Source organism: Callospermophilus lateralis, unplaced genomic scaffold (genome assembly GCF_048772815.1).
Source record: "Callospermophilus lateralis isolate mCalLat2 unplaced genomic scaffold, mCalLat2.hap1 Scaffold_72, whole genome shotgun sequence".
Lineage (NCBI taxonomy): Eukaryota > Metazoa > Chordata > Mammalia > Rodentia > Sciuridae > Callospermophilus > Callospermophilus lateralis.
In genome coordinates this window covers 2,550,691-2,575,277 of record NW_027515276.1, presented here as the reverse complement: position 1 = coordinate 2,575,277, position 24,587 = coordinate 2,550,691, and positions in this window count along the sequence as shown.

Genomic DNA, 24,587 nt, shown 5'->3' with positions numbered 1-24,587 from the left:
ATATCACATAATTTTATTCTGAAAAACTTGGCAGACATATTTGATAGTCAAAACACACATGGACTTCAATAGAAGACCTCAATGGGCCTGGCTTCATGTGACCTTTTGGCCACTCTTTGGGAAGCCTTGCCTGTTTGAGTTCTCCAGAGCTTTCATTGAAATGAGCATCCTCACCATTAAATGATTCCTGAATGAATTGAAACCCACAGTGTCTCCAACTTCATCCTTGAAAATTGGCTAGATAAATACCATGAAATTTTTGAAATTCCCTTGACCAGGTGGCACTGGAGAACATTTGGATGTCCAGTTGCTAATCATGAGTGTACCAGACATTGCATTGATTGACTGGTTTTCGTGAAAATGGTGTAGAAAAGAGATGCCAGTCATTTGAAGCCTGTTGAGTAATGGACCTAGAGCGGTGGTGAGCAAGTGTGTGATAAAACATCTGTGGTGGGGTCACGTGGATCTGCCATTGGCTTTCAAATGGCTTGTAACTGACATGGTGCAGCCAGCAGATCCTGTATGTAAAGACATCTGGTTATATAGAGAGGTTTCAGGGCAATGTTCAAAATCAGGTTTCGATGGTCAAGGGAGCAACCAATGTGGTATACAAGCCCTGTTAGTGCATTCTCCTTCAGACCCTGACCCACCACACGTGACAGAACTTCCTCCAGCCCTTTGTCCCAGGTGAACTCCTTGTATTTCATGAAGCAAATACCAAACTCCGAGTCCAGTATCAAGAAACGTTTTGAAGAGTGGAGGATGACCAAATGGCTTAGCAGTCTACATGGGGAGACACTTAGCCCGCAATGGCCATAGTTTACCTACAAAGAGAGAATTCAACACTGCTGCTTCATGTTCATTGGAGAATTATAAACCATGTCCTTCAGGTCACAGATGTGCAGACCAAGCTTTGACGGTCTCACTAGAAAGGAAGCTAAAGCTCCTGACAACAACATGTATTTCAAGTGCCCAACCTTGAGGCAGTTTCTCCAGAAGTCTTTAGGCTGGTAAATCTCCATGTTTGTGGAGATTTTACACTGTCCCTTACTTTTGGAAACTCCTCTACCAACTCCAAGGTTGTGAACTCCTGAACATTTTCCATTTCAGATATGTATTCAAAGATTTTCTAACTCTTCTCCTCTAATTGTGTCTTACTTGGGGTGAAGGTAATGTCAAGGCATTGTTCTGAATGAGAGTGGGAATATTTTTGTGTAGCACATATTTGCATACACATTGATCCATTTTACAATTTTCCATTTGAAATACTGAATTCTTGACACTAACTCATACCCTACTAGACTCTGACTACTAATCCTAATATGATGGAGAAAAATACCCAAACAGAATGAAAATACAAGCAGTTTAGAGCAGGCATGGTGTATTGTTGGACTTCCTTTTTGCATGATAGAGGGTAGGTATCATAAATCTACTCAATTTTTAATTGAAATAGTCCTCCATGTGTTTTTAAAGTTAACACGTATGTGAATTCCTGTCTTCCTTTCTATGTAGCCTACTCAGCACATGTATTTTTATATGCAAATATTGAATCCTACCTGGTCTCACACGTACATTTTTATGAGTTGGCTGACTGGGCAGAAACAAGTTGTGACAAGAGATCAGTCCTCGTAAACGCTGTTGGAACTGAAAATTCAAACTATGGGTGAGCTTCCCAATAGAACAATATTATACATAAATCCATGTTCAGTAAAATAAATATATTTTCATCTGTGGATGATATATATTACTGACACATTACGTTTGGCATATATGTTGATACATTTTAATATATTTTTGAGTTTTTCTGTATATATATATATATATATATATATATATATATATATATATACACTCTCCAGATTTTATAAAATATGAAATATATGTTTCTTATATACACTCCATGAATTCATTCATGTTTATGTATGTGGATTTATAATCAACTTTTCACAAGATTATTCTCAGAAATACTCATCCACCTGAAATACATATTTGTTTCCCAGTATGAAAACTAACTTCAATCAATGGTGCTTACAAATCCTAATATTTCTACAGTAACAGACCCAGTTTAACATCAATGCAAGTAGATTCCTATGGGACTTGATGTCTATTTTGACCTTTATTTTAATTCAACACTGGTACATTACTATTTCTTCAGTTTTTGCACATTATAGGACATATATTTCATCCACAAGTTAGCAAATTTATATGAATTTGTTTCACTTCCTGCTTCAGAACACATGAATTCTTCCATGTTACTTGACTGGTCTTTTCATGAGACTTCTTTCCAAACACATTATTTTCGATTTCCATAATCAATTTTGAAGCTAAACTCACACACTCTTCATGATAAACTATAACATTAATATTACCATTAAATGTAAAACTGGTTGGAATGAATGTATGCATATCAATATAAAATTTCCTGTATATTTTCACATTTCAATTCAATCCATTATTTAAAGTTGGAACCAGTTGTGTTATATATTCACAGTATGGTCTATTAATGCATTATCTCTATATTCATAAACACAGTGTACACTTATTTTTCCCCCCACTACTAATTTGTACCTCTTCAAAATATTGCTCCCAGAAATGGTGGAAGAAATAGTGATGTCACCTTATCTATATATACATTTTATCACAGTAATATTCTGGACACAAAAAGCAAAGGTCAAACTCATGATTGTATCAAAGCCCAAATGGAAAGTGAGCATGGATTACCAAAAACAACCATGTCCTGGTTGCCTAATGCTCTCAAATGTCAATCCTATTGATGACTACATATTTTTTTCTTCCTAAGATTATATATTCAACCTCAAGCCTGTTGGAAATGTCTAATTCTATCACTCACTTTACACTTTGCCTGATTTCCTAATATCTCTATTGATATCTGCTTTCCTACATATTTTCCCTAGTTCATCATTGTGACTCACACTTCACATATGCTGACATTTACATTCACTCTCTACCCAAAACTTTATTGCTAAAGAACTTTTGGTCCAAATCCTATACTCACTCTTCTTTATAAACCTACTGACTATCTTACTAATCCTACTGACTATCACTTTTTGACTCGATGTTCTCTTTGACAATCAATCATCCAAGGTATAAGGTCCTATGCCATTTTATATCAATTCATCTGAGACACATGTGCAGAACATAATTCAAACCTAAGTATCCTACTCAAGTGCCCAATGCCCTTCTGGCTTCATATCTTACCTACATTTCTGTTTTCATACTTATATTTCACCTATATATTCTTGTAAATATCACAGGTTCCCAATCCCATTATTCATCCAGCAGAGAGATTCCTAACCCAAATCGAACATGTTATTAACCCTAAATATACACTGTTCCCTCAATCTAACTTTACAGAAGAGGAGGGACAGAGTTTCTCTTTAAATACAGGAATGTAGGGAATCTTTCACCTGCTAAGAACATCAAAGGTCCATGTAGAAATAATCCCTGGAGAAGATGTAGCCAGCTATGAAGTTCCCGAGAGAGCAAAAGTCATCTTCCATGGCAAACAACCTGGTGAGGATGAAGGGATGTGTCTGTATCTGCCTCTATCAAATTAATGTAGAGAAGATAGACCAAACCAGGCCTGTGTGGAGAGGTGTTCCCAGGTGCCTATGGTTGATATACCATTCTAACTTTTGAAAGTGTTACAGGAAGTAGGAACAGCCTCCATCTCATGGGCCCTTAGAAGTAACTATTTGAACAAAGTTGTTGCCAAGGCAGTGACCTCATTCAGTTCATGAAGGAAGTGACCTCACCTCACTTCCTTGGTGAAGGAACTCTCTGAACTTGAGATCTAGGAAGACTGGCACCCAGAGCCAGTCACAGTCCCAGGCCCAGTGGTCTCACTTGCTACAATTTACCAAGGACAGAGTCAGTCTTTCGTATTGCCTACAGATGTGAGGATGTTCAAATGCCAGAAAAGCTCTGAAGAGGGGCCTTTCCTGAGAAAGCAGGTAGTGGCTCACCCATGGCTACTGACAACTTCACAGAATTGTCCAAGGAGACCAGATTTGAGACAGGACAGGCCATTTTGGGTGAATATAGTATGGCCCACCATTTAGAGGACACTCCGGGTAGTCACAGACCTACTTGGGCAAAGGTGGTGCCTTTGTGGGTGTGGGTGTATGTTCATGGTCTTGTCTCATGTTCTGAGAATAGGTAGGAAAGATTGTTTGTTTGGATTGGCGTGGACTGTTTCTAGTTAGTCATTTTGCAAGGTGAATGCTTCTATGTCTGTGTATCCCACTGTGTCCGTGGTTGTAGACATTAGAAATAAGAATGCATCAAAGGATGTGTCTTGTCTAGTAGAAAGCTTCCCAGCATTCATCTTGCCCAATTTATAAATGGACTGTGGCTTTTGTTATCAAAGGGCAACACCTGATATCTTCATAAGTTTCTGTTTTCTTCCTGAATTCTGGACACTCTGCAGAATAGCTTCATGGTTTTGTGTCCAAGATATGTACCACCTAAAAGCTCTGTTATATGGCCATGTAGAAGGTAGCTAGTGTGACCAGGAAAGTCTCAGTGGAGAAACCCTGCTTTGGGCCTTTTGCTTACCTATTGTTCTGTTGCCCTGAATATCAGGAAGGTCTTTACCTCTGGCCACTTCTTTGTGAAGCCTGAAGAAAAAAGTTTTCAAGTGGAAATGAATGGGCATCACCTGTAGCTCTTTGCTTAATTGCTTTGGAAATGGATTTGTCTGAAACAGCCTCTTGGCCCTGTGTGAGGCTGTGGTTAGATTCTCAGCACCTGATGGATCCCATGTGTTCATCCAAAACCAAAATGGTCAAAAGAGCAGTCATTGCGGATAAAGTCTCTCGCCTTCCTCTGTAAGGTTCCTGACATCCATCAAGTGAGAAGAGGGATTCTTTGGGTCAAATGCATTCATCAAAGCCAAGGAGAGGCAAGCCCAAAGGTGCTTGCATTTTCTCATGATTCCAATTCACATAAAGAATCTAAACCCGACAGTCAGTCGTCCTCAAATTGGAGAAGCAGAGGAGTATTAACGGCACACTATTTTATCACTCCAGGTTCACAGGAAGGTGTTCAGGCCACCCCGACTTTAGGCAAATGAGGGGCAAGGGAGCAAACGTTGGACACTGTCTTGTTCTTCATCCCTCAAGGAAACCTCCAGCCAGAGTTTATAATGAGTATCTATATGGAAGAAGATGAGGGCCTTGTGGGAGTGTTTGGGTTTTAATTTTGGTCGTTTGTGTGGCGGTTGAAAAAGATGACTGGCTCCACCTGGTCTTGAACTCTGGTGTGATTCCCCTTAGAGACTGAGTTCTGGAACTGACCTCAGAGAAGTATTTCCATGAGTTGTGTTGGGATTTTAGGAGGCCATAAATGACAGTCGCCCTTTGAAACTGAGATCTGTGCCCAGAAAGGCTTTCCACAAGGCACGAGGAATCTCAGCCAGGATATCACATGATTTTATTCTGAAAGACTTGGCAGCCATAGTTGAGAGGCAAAACACACATGATCTCACATTGCAGACCTCAATGGGCCTGGCTTCATGTGACCTTTTGGCCACCCTTTGGGAAGCCTTGCCTGTGAGTGTTCTTCAGAGCTTTCATTGAAATGAGCTTCCTCAACATTTAATGGTTCCTGAATGAATTGAAAATCATAGTGCCTCCAACTTCATCATTGAAAAATGGCTAGAGAAATACCATGGAATTTTTGAAATTTTCATGACCAGGTGGCACTGGAGAACCTTTTGATGTCCAGTTGCTGATCATGAGTATACCAGACAGTGCCTTGATTGACTGCGTTTTATGAAAATGCTGTAGAACAGAGATGCCAGTAAGTGGGAGCCTGCTGAGTAGCGGGCCTAGAGCAGTGGTGGGCAGGTGTGTGATAAAACATCTGTGTTGGGGCAATGTAGATCTGCCATTGGCTTCCAAATGGCTTGTAACTGACATGGTGCAGCAAGCAGACCCTTATATGTAAAGGCATCTTGTTATATGGAGAGGTTTCAGGGCAATGTTCAGAATCAGGATGCTATGGTCAAGGGGGCAAACTATGTGAAATAGAAGCCTGACTGGTACATTCTCCTGCAGACCCTGAGACATCACATGTGACAGAACTCCCTCCAGCACTCTGACCAAGTTGAACTCCTTGTATTTGTGAAGCAAATACCAAACTCCCAGTGCAGCAGCAAGAAACACTAGGAAAAGTAGAGGATGATCAATTAGCTTCACAGTCCACACAGAGAGACCCTTAGCCTCCAGTTGCCACAGTTTACCTACAAAGTGAGAATTCAGCACTGCTGCCTCATGTTCATTGGAAAATAAGACACCATGTCCCCCAGGTCACATAGATGCAGACCAGCTTTGATGCTCTCACTATAGAGGAAGCTAAAACTTCGGACCACACATACATTTTAAGTGCCCAAACTCAGAGGCAGTTTCTCAAGAAGTCTTTAGGCCTCCAGAGCTCCATGTTTGTGGAGTGTTTACCCTGTCCCTTACTTTTGGAAACTCCTCTACCACCTCCAAGCTTGTGAACACCGAGAATATTCCATTCCAGATATGTGTTCACAGATTTTCAAACTCTCTCCTCTAATTGTGTCTTATTAGGAGAGAAGGTAATGTCAAGGCATTGTTCTGAATGAGAGTGGGAAGTTTTTTGTATCGCACATATTTGCAAACACAATGGGTTTATTTTCCTATTTTCTATTCGAAGTACTGAATCTCTGACACTAACCCATAACCTACTAGACTCTGACTACTAATCCTAATATGATGGAGAATAGTAACCCTAACAGAATGGAGATACAAACAGTTAAGAGAAGGCATGGTGTATACTTGGAATTCCCTTTTGCATTATATGGGGTTGGAGTTATAAATATAGTCAATGTTTATTGAAATATTTCTCCATGTGTTTTTAACGTTAACAAATATGTGAATTCCTGTCCCCTTTCTCTGTCGCCTATTCAGCATATGTATTTTTATAGGCTCATATAGAATACTACCTGGTATCACACAGACTTTCTTCTGAGGTGGCTGACTTGGAAGATACAAATTGTGAGAAGAGATCACTCCTCCTAAACCCTTTTGGAACTGAAATTTCAACCTATGGGTGAGCCTCCTAGTTGAACCACATTATACATAAATCCATTTTCAGTAAAATGTATTTTTTTGGATATGTGAAAGATATATATTTCATTTTGAATTTCGATTGGCATATTTATGGCTACTTTTTAATGTCTGTGTGTGTGTGTTTCTGTGTGTGTGTGTGTGTGTGTGTGTGTGTATATATATATATATATATATATATATATATATATATATATATCACTCTCCAGATTTTTCAAAATATGAAATATATGTGTCTTATTATACACTCCCTAAAATCATTCATATTCATGTATGTGAATTTATAATCAACTTTTCACAAGATTATTCTCAGAAATTCAGATTATTCATTCACCTGAAATACATATTTGTTTCCTAATACTGAAAACTAACTTCAGTAAATGCTGCATACAAATCATAATATTTCATCATTGCAAGATGGCCACGAATAGAGTGCATCACACCCAGTGTAACGCGCCACTGCACAGGTGAATATCGAGTTAGAACCACAAAAAACTATCTTGTTAAGAACTTACAGCAAAATGGGGGTGCACCGAAACCTATAAGAAAGATTTTTAGCACTGAGATCCAGTAATTGGGTGTGAAAAATGAGCCAAATGTGCAACCAGAGATCCGGTCTGACTGATCCTCAAAACAATAGAGTGTCTGGGTTCCCAATAGACACCCTCCACACCCAACAAATGACAGGCCCAGAATACAGATTGACCTGCAGAGAAACATCACTCAGGGGAAATCTAGTCTAGCAGGAGAAACCAGGACTAGTAGTAGAAACCAGGGGACTAGAGGCCAGGCCCTTGTGACTGGGAAGCTGGAGAACGCAGACCCGCAGGTGACAGTCCACCTGTTGTCCATGTGACTGGGCATCTGGAGAACACCGGCCCGCAGGAGACCGACCGCGCCACTGGGTGGCTAGTGATTGCCCACCCGCCAGTGACCTAGAGCTGAAACCAACTGGAGACAGTCCAGTTCAATCCCAGTATTCGAACATTTTGGCAAGGAGCCTGGGCCCGCCAAAGCAGAGAGGTGACGTCACTGGAGCTCGGCCTTCGGAATTTCTTACAAGTGGAATCCACTTTAGCAGGCATAGTCTACCAACACAAAGGAGAGACAACAGAGATACACAACACCAAAACAAATCTATAGAATAAAGCAGAAACACAGCAATCAAATAGAGCTGGAAAGTAACGTGAACATCATGAAAAAACAAGGGAAAGAAAGGAGTACAAACAATGCAGGACAACTTAATTCTACAGGAGGACCTAGAAGCATCAGAAACAGGGATAGGGAAAAAACTTACATCATACCTAACTCAAATGGAAAGGAATATTAGAGAAGACATGAGGCAGCAAGTCCAAGCAATAAAAGTATATTTTGAAAATGAATTTAACAAACAAATTCAAATGACAAAGAACGAGCTTTACCAGGAGACAGAGATCTTATAAAAAATTAAATGGTAATTCTAGAAATGCAGGAAACTATCAACCAAATTAAAAACTCAAACAAGAATATTACAAATAGACTAGATCAAATAGAAGTCAGAACATCAGATAATGAAGACAAAGTTTGTCAACTTGAAAAAGTATAGTCAACACAGAAAAGATGCTTAAATCCCATGAGCAATCTATTCAAGAGATATGGGGTTTTATTAAAAAAAAAACAAAATTGGGAGTCATCGGGATAGAAGAAGGCATAGAAATTCAAACCAAATGAATGGAGAACATATTAAATGAAATAATTCTAGAAAACTTCCCAGAGATGAAAGATGGAATGGATTGCCTGGTCCTGGAAGCCTACAGGACCTCAAACATTCAAAACCATAAGAGAAAAACTCCAAGACATATAATTATGAATATAGCCAACATACAGAACAAGGAGAGAATATTAAAAGCTACGAGAGAAAGTAGGCAGATAACATTCAGGGGTAAACCAATTAGGTTAACAAATGATTTTTTCATCACAGACATTGAAAGCAAGAAGATCGTGGAACAATGTATTTCAAACACTGAAAAATAATGGATTTCAACCAAGAATACAGTATCCAACAAAATTAAGCTTCAGATTTGACATGGAAATTAAGTCTTTCCTGATAAACAAAAGCTAAAAGAATTCGCAGCCAGAACACCAGCACTGCAAAGCATTTTGAGCAAAATATTACAGAAAGAGGAATTGAAAAATAGTCCCCAAAACTAACAGTGGGAGGTATCTCAGTAAAGGGGTAGGAAAATAACCAAAAAGTAAAAATTACCCAAACTAAAATAAATAAATAAATAAACATGCCTGGAAGTACAAATCATATTTCAATTGTAACCTTAAACGTGAAAGGCCTAAACTCACCAATCAAGAGACATAGGCTAGTAACCTGGATCAAAAAAATAAATCCAACAATATGCTGCCTTCGGGAGACTCATATGATAGGTAAAGACATACACAGGCTGAAAGTGAAAGGTTGGGAAAAATCATACCACTCACATGGCCCTCGGAAGCAAGCAGGAGTGGCCATACTCATATCGTATAAAATCAACTTCAAACCTACGTTAATCAAAAGGGATAAAGTAGGACACTATATACTGTTAAAAGGAACCATCCACCAACAAGACATAACAATTATCAATTGGTATGCACCAAACAATTGAGTTGCAACGCTCATAAAACAAACTCCCCTTAAGTTCAAGAGTCAAATAGACTACAACACAATAATTATGGGTGAATTCAACACGCCGCTCTCGCCATTAGACAGATCCTCTAGACTAAAACTGAATAAAGAAACTATAGAATTCAACAGCACAATCAATAACTTAGACTTCACCGACATATATAGAATATATCAACCATCATCAAGTGGATACACTTTTTTCTCAGCAGCACATGGATCCTACTCCTAGATAGACCATATATTATGCCATAGGGCAACTCTTAGTAAATATAAAGGCGTGAAGATAATACCATGCACCATATCTGATCATAATGGAATGAAACTGGAAATCAATGATAAAAGAAGGAAGGAAAAATCCTACATCACATGGAAAATGAACAATATTCTACTGAATGATTAATGGGTTACAGAAGACATAAAGGAGGAGATAAAAAAATTCTTATAATCAAATGACAATACAGACACAACATACTGGAATCTATGGGACACAAAGAAGTCAGTTTTAAGAGGAAAATTCATTTCTTGGAGTTCTTTCCTCAAAAAAAGAATAAAACAACAAATAAATAAACTCACACTACACATCAAATACCTAGAAAAGGAAGAGCAAAACAACAGCAAATGTAGTAGAAGATAAGAAATAATTAAAATTAGAGCAGAAATCAACGAAATTGAAACAAAAAAAAAACATTGAAAAAATTGATAAAACTAAAAGTTGGTTCTTTGAAAAAATAAAAAACATTTACAGGCACTTAGCCATGCTAAGGAAGAGAAGAAGAGAGAGAACTCAAATTACTAACATTCGAAATGAAAAAGGCAATATCACAACAGACACTGCACAAATAGAGAAGATAATTAGAACGTATTTTGAAACCCTAATTCCAATAAAATATAAGATAGTCAAAATATCGATAAATTTCTTAAGTCATACGATCTGCCCAGATTCAGTCAGGAAGACACACACAATTTAAACAGACCAAAAACAAAGGAAAAAATAGAAGAAGCCATCAAAAGACTACCAACCAAAAAAAGCCCTGGACATGATGGGTATACAGAAGAGTTCAACAAAACCTTCAAAGAAGAATTAATACCAATACTTTTCAAGCTATATCAAGAAATAGAAAAATAAGGAGCTCTTACAAATTCATTCTCTGAGTCCAAAATCACCCTGATCCCAAAACCAGACAAAGACACTTCAAAAATGAAAACTACAGACCAATATCTCTAATGAACTTGGATGCAAAAATTCTCAATAAAATCCGGGTGAATCGAATACAAAAGCATATCAAAATAGTTGTGCACCATGATCAAGTAGGATTCATCCCTGGAATGCAAGGCTGGTTCAATATAAGGAAACCAATAAATGCTATTCACCACATCAAAAGACTTAAAGACAAGAACCATATGATCATCTCTATAGATGTAGTAAAAACATTTGACAAAGTTCAGCATCCTTTTATGTTCAAAACACTAGAAAAACTAGGGATAACAGGAACTTACCTCAACATTGTAATAGCTATATATGCTAAACCTCAGGCTAGCATCATCCTAAATGGAGAAAACTGAAGGCATTCCCTCTAAAATCTGGAACAAGACAGGGATGCCCTCTATCACCACTTCTATTCAATTTATTTTTTTAAATACTAGCCAGAGCAATTAGACAGACAAAAGAAATTAAAGGCATAAAAATAGGAAAAGAAGAATTTAAATTATCGCTATTTGTGGATCACATGGTAATATATTTAACAGACCCAAACGGGTATACAAAGAAACTGCTAGAGTTAATAAATGAATTCAGCAAAGTGGCAGGATATAAAATCAACACGCATAAATCAAAGGTATTCCTGTATATCAGCAACAAAACTTCTGAAATGGAAATGAGGAAAACCACTCCATTCACAATATCCTCAAAGAAAATAAGATACTTGGGAATCAACCTAACAAAAGAGATGAAAACCACAGAACCCTAAAGAGAGAGATAGAAAAAGATCTTAGAAGATGGAAAAATGTACCCTGTTCATGGATAGGCAGAACTAAATTCATCAAAATGGCAAAATTACCCAAAGATCTCTACAGGTTTAAAGCAATGCCAATCAAATTCCCAATGGCATTTCTTGTAGAAATGATAAAGCAATCATGAAATTCATATGGAAAAACAAAAGACACAGAATAGCAAAGGGAATTCTAAGCAGGAAGTGTGAATCTGGAGGTATAACGATACCAGAGTTCAAACTGTACTACAAAGCATCACTAACAAAAACAGTGTTGTACTGGTACCAAAACAGGCAGGTGGACTAATGGTACAGAATAGAGGACCCAGAAACCAATCCACAAAATTACAATTTTCTTATATTTGATAAAGTGCCTATAAACATGCACTGGAGGAAGGATAGCATCGTCAACAAATGGTGCAGGGAAAATTAGAAATCCATATGCAACAAAATGAAACTGAATCCCGTTCTCTTGCCATGCACAAAAGTTAACTCAAAATAGATCAAGGAGCTAGATATCAAATCAGAGACACTGTGTCTCATAGAAGAAAAAGTTGCCTACGATCTACATACTGTGGGGTCGGGCTACAAATTCTTTAATAGGACGTCCATAGCCCAAGAGTTAATAACAAGAATAAACAAACGGGACTTACTTAAACCAAAAAGTTTTTTCTCAAGAAGAGTAACAATAGGAGAGGTAAATAGAGAGCCTACATCCTGGGATCAATTTTTTACCCCTCACATCAGATAGGGCCCTAATATTCAGAATATACAAAGAACTCAAAACATAAACAATAAGATAACAAATAACCCAATCAACAAATGGGCCAAGGACCTAAACAGACACTTCACAGAGGAGGACATACAATCAATCAACAAGTACATGAAAAAATGCTCACCATCTCTAGCAGTCTGAGAAATGCAAATCAAAACCACCCTAAGATACCATCTTACTCCAGTAAGATCAGCAGCCATTATGAAGTCAAACAACAATAAGTGTTGGCGAGGATGTGGAGAAAAGGGGATACTTGTACACTGCTGGTGGGACTGCAAATTGGTGAGTCCAATTTGGAAAGCAGTATGGAGATTCCTGGGAAATCTGGGAATGTAACCACCATTTGACCGAGCTGTAGCCCTTCTCAGACTATTCTCTGAGGATCTTAAAAGAGCGTACTATAGGGATACTGCCACATCAATAATCACAGTGGCACAATTCACAATAGCTACACTGTGGAACCAACCTAGATGCCCTTCAATAGATGAATGGATAAAAAAATGTGGCATCTATACACAATGGAGTATTACACAGCACAAAAAATGACAAAATCATAGAATTTGCAGGGAAATGGATGGCATTAGAGCAGATTATGCTGTGCGAACCTAGCCAATCCTTAAAAAACAAATGCTAAATGTCTTCTCTGATATAAAGAGAGCAACTAAGAACAGAACAGGGAGGAAGAGCATGAAGAAAAGATTAACATTAAACAAAGATGAATGGGGGGCAGAGAAAGGGAGAGAGAACGGAAAGCTTATGAAAATTGTAGGAGACCCTCAATGTTACACAAAATTACATATAAGATGTTGTGAGGGGAAATGGGGGGGAAACAATGGAGAGAATTGAACAACAGCAGATGAGGTAGAGAGGGAAGATGAAAGGGGAGGAGAGGGTGGATAATAGGGGATAGAAAAGGTGCCAGAATAAAACAGTCACTAATATGTCATTATGTAAAAATGGGAATGTGTAACCGATGTGATTCTGCAATTTGTATTTGGAGAAAAATATGAGAGTTCATAACCCAATTGCGTCAAATGTATGAAAGATGATATATCTTGAGCATTGTAATGTTCTGAATCACCAATAAAAATAAATAAATAAATAAAGATTTAAAATTGAGTGGAAAGAAATCAGCCAATAATGGGTTGAGATGCACTCATTTTGTTATGCAGAAACTTTGTTTTGTGTAGTTGTAAATATCACAAATTTATTTTACCAGAAAATGCAAATAAATTGAGATTAAAGGATAATTCACCTAACTTCATGAAAAATTCATAGCACTTTCTACACTTTTCTTATTTCATTTTTTTCGTGAATATTTTGTCATGGACCAGGTCTAGACTTAGGCTATTCTTCCTGAATACTACCTCATCTGACAAATTGGTAAAATGTGTTGGATTGTTCTTTTCATCTTTTATTTAATAGTTTCTTGCTGATAATGTGTATTTTTTCTTATCTTTATTTGGACATACAACCCAACTATATCTTTGCATTTTATGTTTTACTTGGGAAGAGACTCATCAAAAGCTCTTTGCTAAATGTATCAACAATCAAACATTTAGAGCATGCAATTATTCTTAGTTTTGCATGAAAATAAATTTGTACCATTTGTCTTATAAACATGTAGTATTATTAATAATGTCCCTACTGTAATAAGTAACTACTTACAAGAAGAATTAAACAATTGACTTTATATCAATAATGAACATGAAAGGTACTAAAATAAGTATTTGGCAATTAATACACAATTGATAGAAACTGAAATCACAAGAAAGCCATTTAAAATGTCAGTGCATATGGTCCTTAAATAATAGGTTGTTCAAATTAAATTTCTCTAATTCAAAAGAGTTAATATGCCATATTACAGCTTAATGTGATATAAAACCTTAAATTATCAGTATTGTTAAATAAGAATGATACCTGTTTACTTAAGTATGTTTATTTGATTTTCACTGTAAGATGTTAATTATGAAAGAATTGAGAATTAAGAAAGACTTGTCTATATTATTTCTAACAGGAAAATCAAAGTACTTTTAAATATATATGTATATATATAATATATGTAATGCATATGCATGAATATAGATACATATTTATAATAAATGTATTGTAATATATCTATCAGGTGATTATAATTTTTAAATTTTCTCAAGAAAAAGGAATGACTATAAAAAACAGTCTTAAATTTAAATTTCATAGCATACTACTGTTTGTAATGACATGAGAGAAAAATAGTTACGGAGGGGAAACGAAAAAGGAAGTGAGAGAAGGGGGAAAATGAGGAAGAAAGTGAGTAAAGAAGAGGGAGAGGAGTGTATGATGTTAAGATAAAAGTGGAGAGGCTGGGTTTGTGGCTCAGTGGTAACATGCTTGTCTAGCATGTGTGAGGCACATGGTTCTATTCTCAGCACCACATACAAAAAAACAAAATGAAGGTCAATCAACAATTGAAAAAATAAAAAAATAAAAAAGTAGAAATATTACCAAAATTCCAAGCTTTTATAAATGTTAAATAAAAAAAATTATGTTACATAGCCTTATGTAATTTCTAGACTACCCAAAATAGTCACTAAATGTTAGATTATTAGTGCTATAACTAAAAATCCATTGATCTTTCATCTACATTCTGTGGCATGCTAGTGCTAAAATAAATTGTATTATAAATCCCCCAAAATATCCTAATATTTCTACAGTAACTGACCCAGTTGAACATCAATGCAAGTAGACTCCTATGAGACATTATGTGCATTTTGACGTTCATTTTTATTCAACACTGATACATTACTATTTCTTCAGTTTATGCACATCATAGCATATATGTTTCATCCAAATTTTGCAAATTTATAGGCATTTGTTTCACTTTCAATCACTTCCTGCTTGTGAACACATGTATTTCTCCATGTTTCTTGACTGCTCTTTTCATGAGACTTCATTCCAAACACATAATTTTCAATTTCCATTATCACATTTGAAGCAAAACTCACACACCCGTCATGATAAACCATAACCCTAATATTACCATTAGATGTATAACTGGTTGGAATGAATGGTTGTATATCAATATAATATTTCTTACTTAATTTCAGATATCAATTCAATCCATTATTTAAAGTGGAATCAGTTATATTATTTATTCACAGTACGGTCTATTCATGAATTACCTCTATATTCATAGACACAGGTACACCTCTTTGTACCCCCAATACTAATTTACACGTCTTCAAAATATAGCTCCCAGAAATGGTGGAAGAAATACCCATGTCACCTGATCTACATATACATTTTATCTCAGTAATATTCTGGACACAAAAAGCAAAGGTGACACTTATCATTGTACCAAACCTAAATGGAAAGTGAACATGGATTACTAAAAACATCCATGTCCAGGTTGCCTAATGCTCTCAAATGATAATCCTATTGGTGACTACATATTTGTTTCTTCCAAAGATTATATATTCAAACTCAACCCTGTTGAAAATGTCTAATCCTGTCACTCACTTTATACTTTGCCTGATTTTTTAATGTCTCTATTGATATTTGCTTTCCTACATATTTTCCCCAGTTCATCATTGTGACTGCCTCTTCACATGTGCTGATATTTACATTCACTCTCTTAGCGAAACCCTACTTCTAAAGAACTTTTGTTCCAAATCCTACACTCATTCTTCTTCCTAAACCTACCGACTATCTTCCTAATCCTACCGACTATCACTTTTTGAATGGATGTTCTCTTCTACATTCAATCATTCAAGGTAAAATCTCCTATGCCATTGTATATTGATATATCTGAGACATCTGTGAAGAATGTAATTCAATGCTAAGTATCCCAATCAAGGGACAAATGACCTTCTGGGCTTCAAATCTTACTTAGATTTCTGTTTTCGTACATATATTTCACCTCTATATTCTTATAAGTTTCACAGGTTCCCAATACCATTATTCATCCAGCAGAATGGTTCCTAACCCATATCGAACATGTTATTAACACTAATCATACACTGTTCCCTCAATCTAACTTTACAGAAGAGCAGCGACAGTGTTGGTCTTACAATACAGGAATGTATGGGATCTTCCACCTGCTGAGAACATCAAAGGTACATGCAGGAATGATCCCTGGAGAAGATTTAGGCAGCTATGAAGGACCTGAGAGAGCAAAAGACATCTCCATGGCAAAAAACCTGGTAGGATGAAGGAATGTGTCTGAATCAGCCTCACTCTTCTTAATGTAGAGTAGACCAAACCAGGCCAGTGTGGAACGCTCTTCCCGGGTGCGTCTGGTTGATATACCATTGTAACATATGAAAGTGTCACAGGAAGTAGGGGCAGCCTCCATCTCAAGGGACCATTGGAAGCAACTGTTAGTACAAAGTGGTTGCCAAGGAAGTGACCTCATTCAGTTCCTGAAAGAAGTGACCACACCTCACTTCCTTGGTGATGGAAGTCTCTGAACTTGGGATCCAGGAAGCCAGGCACCCAGAGCCATTACCCTTCCCAGTCCCAGTGGTCTCACTTGTTTGGATTTACCAAAGACAGAGTCAGTCTTTCTTCTTACCTACTGATGTGAGGATGTCCAAATGCCAGGGAAGCTCTGAAGATGGTCCTTTCCTGATAAAGCAGGTAGTGGCTCACCGCTGACTCCTGACTACTTCACAGAGTTGGCAAAGGAAAGCAGATTTGAGACAGGACAAGCAATTTCGAGGGAACATAGTAAGGCCTACCAGTCAGAGGACACTCTGGATAGTCACAGACAAGCTTGGAGGAAAGAGTTGCCTTTGTGGGTGTGGTTGTGGGTTTGTGTATCGCACTGTGTCCGTGGTTATAGACAATAGAAAGGAGAATGCATCAATGGATGTGTCCTGTCTAGTAGAAAGCTTCTCAGCATTCATCCTGCCCAATTTATGAATGGACTACGGCTTTCCTTATGGATGGGCAACACCTGCTATCTTGCTAAGTTCCTGTTTTCTTCCTGAATTCTGGCCACTCTCAAGAATAGGCTCATGGTTTTGTGTAAAAGATATGTACCACCTCCAAATTCTGTAACATGTCCTTGTACTGGATAGCTGAAGGGAATGGAGAGCAACTCAGAAAACTCAGATATCAGTGTGACCAGTAAAGTGTCAGTGGAGAAACACTGATTTTGGCCTTTTGTTTACCTATTTTTCCGTTGCCCTGAATGTGTGGAGGGTCTTTGCCTTCAGGCCACCCCTTTGTTAGCCTGAAGAAAACAGTTTTCGAATGGAAAATAATGAGCATCACCTGTGGCTCTTAGCTTAATTGCCTTAGAAAAGGATGTGTGTGAATCAACCTCTTGGCCCTGTGTGAGGCTGTGACTTAGATTCTCAGCACCTGATGAATCTAAAAAAAGATCTTATGTGTGCATTCAAAACCAAAATGGAAAAAGAGCAGTCTTGTGGATGAAGTCTCTTGCCTTTCTCTGTAAGGTTCCTGACTTCCATCAAGTGAGAATAGGTATCCTTTGGTTCAAAGAGTTTTTCAAACCCTGCAGAGGCAAGCCCATAGGTGCTTTTATTTTCTCATGACTCCAATTCACATAAAGAATATTCAGAACACATGTATTTCTCCAGGTCTCTTGACTGGTCTTTTCATGAGACTTCTTTCCAAACACATTATTTTCGATTTCTATAATCACTTTTGAAGCAAATCGCATACAATCTTCATGATAAAACATAACCCAAATATACAATTAGATGTGTAACTGGTTGGAATGAATGATTGTATATCAATGTAAAATTTTCTGTATATTTTCACATATCAATTCAAACTATTATTTAAAGTGGAAACAATTGTATTATTTATTCACAGTATTGTCAATTCATGCATTAATTCTATACTTATAGACACAGGGTACAAATCTTTGTCCCCCCAATACTAATTTATACATCTTCAAAATATTGCTCGCAGAAATGGTGGAAGAAATAATCATGTCGCCTCATCTACATATACATTTTATTATAGTAATATTCGGGACACAAAATGCAAAGGTCAAACTTATGATTGTACCAAAACCTAAATTGAAAGTGAGCATGGATTACTAAAAACATCCGTGTTCAGGTTGCAGTAATGTTCTCAAATGTCAATACTATTTGTGACAACATATTTGTTTCTTCCTAAGATTATATATTCAAACTCAACCCTTGTGAAAATATCTAATCCTATCATTCACTTTATACTTTTCCTGATTTCTTAATGTCTCTATTGATATCTGCTTTCCGACATATTTTCCCCAGTTCATCATTGTGACTGACTCTTCACATGTGCTCACATTTAAATTCACGCTCTATCAGAAACCCAATTGCTAGAGAACTTTTTGTCCAAATCCTATACTAACTCTTCTTTCTAAAACTCTGACTATCTTTCTAATAATTCCGACTATCCCTTTGTGACTAGAAGTTCTCCTCAACATTCCATCATCCAACGTACAAGGTCCTATGCCATTGTACATAAATTTATCTGAGACATCTCTGCAGAAAATAATTCAAATCTAAGTATCCCAATCAAGGGCCCAATGCCCTACTGGGCTTCAAATCTTTCCTAGATTTCTGTTTTCATACTTATATTTCACCTATATAATCTTGTAAATATTGCAGGTTCCGAATCATTTCTGCAGAATGATTCCTAACTCAAATCGAACATGTTATTATTCCTAACCATACACTGTTCCCTCAATCTAACTTTACAGAAGATTAGGGACAGAGTTGGTCTTACAATACAGGAATGTAGCGGATCTTCCACCTGCTAAGATTCTCAAAGGTCCATACAGAAATGATCCCTGGAGATGATGTAGGCAGCTATGAAGGACCTGAGAGAGAAAAAGTCATCTCCATGGAATGGCTCACCAATGGCTCCTAACAACTTCACAGAGTTGGCCAAGGAGACCAGATCTGAGACAGGACAGGCGATTTCTGGGGAACATAGTATGACCCACCAGTCAGAGGACACTCTGGATAGTCACAGACCTACTTGGGGGAAGGAGGTGCCTTTGTGGGTTGGGTGTGAGTTTGTGGTCTTGTATTATTTTCTGAGAATAGGTAGGAAAGGCAATTTGTTCATTTAGGAGTGGACAGTTTCTAGAAAGTCGTTGGACAAGGAGTGTGTTTCTATGTCTGGGTATCCCACTGTGTTCGTGGATGAAGACATTAGAAAAAGCATGCATCAATGGATGTGTTCTGTCTAGTAGAAAGCTTCCCAGAATTCATCCTTCCCAATTTATGAATGGACTTGGCTTGCCTTCTGGATGGGCAACACCTACTGCCTTCCTAAGTTTCTGTTTTCTGCCTGAATTCTGGCCACTCTCTATAATAGGCTCATGGTTATGTGTCCAAAATATGTACCACCTCCAAGCTCTGGGACATGTCCATGTACAGGATAGCTGAAGGGAATTGGAGCATCTCAGAAAACTCAGATATCAATGTGACCAGTAAAGTCTCTGTGGAGAAACCCTGCTTTGGGCCTTTTGCATACCTTTTCTTCTGTTGCACTGAATTATAGGAAGGTCTTTGATTAGGCCACCCCTTTGTGAATCCTGAAGAAAAGAGTTTTAAAATGGAAATGAATGGGCATCACCTGGGGCTCGTTGCTTAATTTTTTGGAAAGGGATGTGTCTGAATCGGCCACGTGGCCCTGTGTGAGGCTGTGGCTTAGATACTCAGCACCTAATAGATCTAAAGAAAGATCCCATGTGTGCACCCAAATCCAAAATGTCCAAAAAGCATTCATTGTGAGTGACGTCTCTCTCCTTCCTTTGTAAGGTTCCTGATCTCCATCAAGTGAGAATAGGGATCCTTTGCATCAAATGAGTTCTTCAAAGCCCTGCAGAGTGTAGCCCATAGGTGCTTGTGATTTCCCATGACTCCAATTCACATAAAAAATCTAAATCCCACAGTCAGTAGGCCTGAAATTTGAATAGTGGAGCAGTATTAAAGGCAGGGCTCTATGATCATTCCGTGTTCAAAGGAAGGGTGTCCAGGCAACCCTGACTTGTGACAAATGAGGTGCGAGGGTGCTTATTTTGAACACTGTGTTGGTCTGCGCCCCTCATGGAAACCTCCAGCCAGAGGTTATTATTAGTGTGTATATGGAAGAAGATGAGTGCCATGTGGGAGTCTTTTGTTTTTAATTGTCGTAATTTGTGTGGCGGTTGGAAGAGATGTCTGGTTCTACCTGGGCAAGAACTCTGGTGTGATTCCCCTTAGAGACTGAGTTGTGGAACTGTCCTCAAAGAAGTATTGCCATGAATTGTGTTGGGATTTTAGGAGGCAACACATGAGATTTGCCCTTGGAAACCGAGATCTAGGCCCAGGGTGGCTTTCCTTATAGCACAGGTAATCTCATCCAGGATATCACACGATTTTATTGTTAAAGACTTGGGAGCCATAGTTGAGAGTCAAAACACACATGGAGCTCAAATTGTAGACCTCAATGGGCCTGGCTTCATGTGACCTTTGGGCCACTCTTTGGGAAGCCTTGCCTGTGATAGTTCTCCATTTCTTTCGTTCAAATGAATTTCCTTGCCATTTAATGATTCCTGAATGATTTGAAATCCACAGTGCCTCCAACTTCATCCTTAAAAAATAGCTAGTTAAATACCACGAAATTTTTGAAATTCCTATGACCAGGTGGCACTGGAGAACCTTTGGATTCCTGTTGCTGATCATGAGTACACCAGACAGTGCCTTGATTGACTTGGTTTCTTGAAAATGGTGTAGAACAGAGATTCCAGTAAGTTGGAGACTGCTGAGTAGTTGGCCTAGAGCAGTGGTGGTCAGGTGTCTGATAAAATATCTGTGGTGAGGCCATGTTTATCTGCCACTGGCTTCCGAATGGCTTGTGACTGACATTTTGCATCCAGCAGACCCTTGTATGTAAAAGCATCTTGTTATATGGAGAGGTTTCAGGGCAATGTTCAGAATCTGGTTGCTATGGTCATTGGGGCAAGGAAAAAAACTTACGTCATACCTAACTCAGATGGAAAGGAATATTAGAGAAGACATGAGGGAGCAAGTCCAAGGAATAAAAGTATATTTTGAAAATGAATTAAACAAACAAACTCAAATGGCAAACAACGAGCTTTACTAGGAGATAGAGATCTTAAAAGAAATCAAACAGTAATACTAGAAATGCAGGAAATTATTAACCAAATTAAAAACTCAAACGAGAATATTACAAATAGACTAGATCAAGTAGAAGTCAGAATATCAGATAATGAAGACAAAGTTTATCAACTTGAAAAGAATATAATCAACACAGAAAAGAGGCTTAAATCCCACTAGCAATCTATTCAAGAGCTATTGGATGTCATAAAAAAATGAGAGTCATCGGGATAGAAGAAAGCATAGAGATTCAAACCAAAGGAATGGAGAACATATTAAATAAAATAATTCTAGAAAACATCCCAGAGATGAAAGATGGATCCGATTGTCAAATCCTGGAAGCCTACAGGACCCCAAACATTCAAAACCATAATACACCAACTTCAAGACATATAATTATGAAGATAGCCAACATACAGAAAAAGGAGAGAATATTAAACACTATAAGAGAAAGGAGGCAATTACATTCAGGGGAAAACCAATTAGGTTAACGACTGATTTTTCATCACAGACTTTGAAAGCGAGAAGATCCTTGAACAATGTATTTCAAATGCTGAAAAATAATGGATTCCAACCAAGAATACTGTATCCAGCAAAATTAAGCTTCAGATTTGAAAACGAAATTAAAGTCTTTCACAAGAAACAAAAGCTAAAAGAATTCGCAGCCAGAAAACCAGCACTGCAAAGCATTTTGAGCAAAATACTACAAGAAGAGGAATTGATAAATAGTGCCGAAAACTAACAGCGGGAGGTATCTCAGTAAAGGGGGAGGAAAATAACCAAAAAAGTAAAAACTAGCCAAACTAAAACATAATTAATAAGTAAACATGATTGGAAGAACAAATCATATTTCAATTGTAACCTTAAATGTTAATGGCCTAAATTCACCAATAAAGAGAATGTGCTAGTTACCTGGATCAAAAAAACAAATCCAACAATATGCTGCCTTAAGGAGACTCATATAATAGGAAAAGACATACACAGGCTGAAGGTAAAAGATTGGGAAAAATCATACCACTCACATGGCCCTCGGAAGCAAGAAAGAGTGGCCATACTCATGTGGAATAAAATCAACTTCAAACCTAAGTTAATCAAAAGGGATAAAGAAGGACACTATATTCTGTTAAAAGAAACCATCCACCAACAAGACATAACAATTATGAATTTGTATGCACCAAGCAATGGAGCTGCAATGTTCATAAAACAAACTCTCCTCAAGTTCAGTAGTCAAATAGACTACAACACAATACTTATGGGTGACTTCAACACACCACTCTTGGCATTAGACAGATTCTCTAGACAAGAACTGAATAAAGAAACTATCAAACTCAACAGCACAATCAGTAACCTAAACTTAAACACATATATAGAATATATCAGCCATCATCAAATGGATACACGTTCTTCTCAGTTTCACATGGATCCTACTCAAAGATAAACCATATATTATGACATAGGGCAATTCTTAGTAAATATAAAAGCATGGAGATTACACCATGCACTATATCTGATAATAATGGAATGAAACTGGAAATCAATGATAAAAGAAGGAAGAAAAAATCCTACATCACATGGAAAATGAACAACATGCTACTGAATGATCAATGGGTTACAGAAGACATAAAGGAGGAGATTAAAAAAATTCTAAAAGACAAATGACAATACAGACACAACATACCGGAATCGATGGAACACAATGAAAGCAGTTTTAAGAGGGAAATTCATTTCTTGGAGTTCTTTCCTCCAAAAAAGAAAAAAAATCAACAAATAAATGAACTCACACTACACCTCAAAAACCTAGAAAAGGAAGAGCAAAACAACAGCAAATGTAGCAGAAGACAAGAAAAAATTAAATTTAGAGCAGAAATCAACAAAATTGAAACAAAAAAAATTTAAAAAATTGATAAAACTAAAAGTTCTTTCTTTGAAAATATAAATAAGATTGACAGGCCCACAGCCATGCTAATGAGGAGTAGAAGAGAGAGAACTCAAATTACTAACATACGGGGTGAAACAGGCAATATTACAACAGACACTACAGAAATACAGAAGATAATAAGAAAGAATTTTGAAACACTATATTCCAATAAAATAGAAGATAGTGAAGATATCGATGAATTTTTTAAGTCATACGATCTGCCCAGATTGAGTCAGGAAGACACACACAATTTAAACAGACCAATAAGAAAGGAAGAAATGAAAGAAACCATCAAAAACTACCAACCAAAAGAAGCCCTGGACCGGATGGCTATACAGCGGAGGTCTACAAAACCTTTAAAGAAAAATTAATACCAATATTTTTCAAGCTATTTCAAGAAAAACAAAAAGAAGGAGCTCTTCCAAATTTATTCTATGAGGATAAATCACCCTGATCCTGAAACCAGACAAAGACACTTCAAAAATGAAAACTACAGACCAATATCTCTAATGAACTTGGATGCAAAACTTCTCAATAGAATCCTGGCGAATTGAATACAAAAGCATATCAAAAAAATTGTGCACCATGGTCAAGTAAGATTCATCCATGGGATGCAAGGCTTGTTCAATATACGGAAATCAATAAATGCCATTCACCACATCAATAGACTTAAAGACAAGAACCATATGATCATCTCAATAGATGCAGAAAAAGCATTTGACAAAGTTCAGCATCACTTTATGTCCAAAACACTAGAAAAACTAGGGATAACAGGAACTTACCTCAACATTGTAAAAGCTATATATGCTAAACCTCAGGCTAGCATCATCCTAAATGTGGAAAAACTGAAGGCATTCCCTCTAAAATCTGGAACAAGACAGGGATGCCCTCTATCACCACTTCTATTCAATTTAGTTCTTGAAATACTAGCCAGAACAATTAGACAGACAAAAGAAATTAAAGGCATAAAAATAGGAAAAGAAGTATTTAAATTATTGCTATTTACAGATGTCATGATAATATAT